General features: G+C 48.1%; 1 protein-coding gene across 3 annotated transcripts in view; it reads right to left on the bottom strand.

The window, feature by feature from the left end:
- The window catches only part of USP46 (ubiquitin specific peptidase 46), a 58,497-nt gene that overhangs the window by 36,042 nt on the left and 20,797 nt on the right, over positions 1–1,658 (bottom strand). The window lies entirely within an intron of this gene.

The raw sequence follows: 1,658 nt of genomic DNA, 5'->3' as shown, positions 1-1,658 counted from the left end.
TGAAGGGGAAGGTCAGGGATGGAGGTAAAACTGTGTTGTGAAGCTGAGTTGTAAGTAGGTGGACGCAATATACTGTCTGTTATACTTTACATATATTGTGTATAGACCAGTGGTTGGCAAACTGCGGCTCGCCGAGCCACATGCGGCTCTTTGGCCCCTTGAGTGTGGCTCTTCCTAAGCCTTAGGAGCACCCTAATTAAGTTATAACAATGTACCTACCTATATAGTTTAAGTTTGAAAAATTTGGCTCTCAAAAGAAATTTCAATCATTGTTCTGTTGATATTTGGCTCTGTTGACTAATGAGTTTGCCGGCCACTGGTATAGGCAGAATAATGGTCTCCCAAAGATGTCCATGTCCTAATCCCCAGAACTTGTGCAGATATGACCCTACACAGCAAAGGGAAATTTAGGTTATAGATGGACTTCATCTGCTAATCAACTGACGTTGAAATAGGGGAGAAGTCCTGGTCATCAATGTCCCTCACAAGCATCTTAAAAGTGGGGGGACAGTAACAGACAATAGATCAGAGTGGTGCAATGTGTGAAGGGCTCACCTCACCTTTGCTAATTTGAAGCTGGAGGAAGGGGGCCAGGAGCCTGCAGAAGCTCCAAGGCAAGCAGGCAGTCCCGAAGAACACGGCCCTGCACCTCCTTCATTCGCCAGGGAGAAACACTCAGATTTCTGACCTCCAGAACTGTGGGATAATATAGCAGCAATAGGAAACTAATTCTATATATTTGAAGTTGTCCATACTATCCTTTAAGACTTGTCTCTACTTCCTCACCTCCACATCTCCCTTCAAAACAGCCCCTTCTGGATTCTACCCCGACTCCATGCCTGATGAGCTCCAAACAGTGTCACTCCAGGGGGTACCTTTAGCTGCTGGCTTTCTCCAAGCTTGTCCAAGGCCCTCCTCCCTCTCCCAAGCCTCTCTGTGGGGTCTAGGCATTAACTATCTCCACAGCTTCATTCAGCGGCCAAGTGCCAACCATTTCCAACTCCGTACCTCCATCCCAGAAACCTCACTTCTAAGCTCATTCAGACTGGATGAATACTGACATTTCCACTTGCCTGTCTCACAAGCAGTCAAAATCAATCTACCCAAAACTAGAGCTTGCACTTTTCCTTCCCCCCCAATTCCAATCTTTTCCCCGTGTTTCTCCACTTAGTAAATGACAATGCCACCCTCCTCCTGGCTAGAAACCTTGGGGTCATGCCCGACATCCCCCTCTGCACTCTGCACCCATCCATCACACTGTCGTATTGACTCACTCTCCTTAAATCTCCCAAGTCCACTCGCTTCTCACTCTCAAGCCACCAGGGAGGCCAGGCTTCCAGCATCTCTCCTCTGAATTACAATAGCTTCCTCAGTGGCCTCCAACATCCACTTTACTCACCTCTAACCTCGCTGTCAACACAGCAGCAAAAGTGCTCTTTTTAAATACAAATCTGCCTTTCAATCCTCCAGTGACTTTCACCACGTCTCCGGCGTCTCTCGCTGGCCAGTCACTGCCTCCTACACTGGGCCTGTCACAATGGCCTTCGTCCTGTCCCTCAAATATCTCAAGTTCCCTCCCACCCATCACCTGAGGCTCTTTCCTGCTTCCTCAGTTGCCTGTACCTACCATCCTCTGGAAATTCTTCCCTGATCAATCC

This window comes from Myotis lucifugus, unplaced genomic scaffold (assembly GCF_000147115.1).
Source record: "Myotis lucifugus unplaced genomic scaffold, Myoluc2.0 scaffold_127, whole genome shotgun sequence".
Classification (NCBI taxonomy): domain Eukaryota; kingdom Metazoa; phylum Chordata; class Mammalia; order Chiroptera; family Vespertilionidae; genus Myotis; species Myotis lucifugus.
The sequence above is the reverse complement of the archived record's forward strand: the minus strand, read 5'-3'. Positions and strand labels throughout refer to the sequence as shown.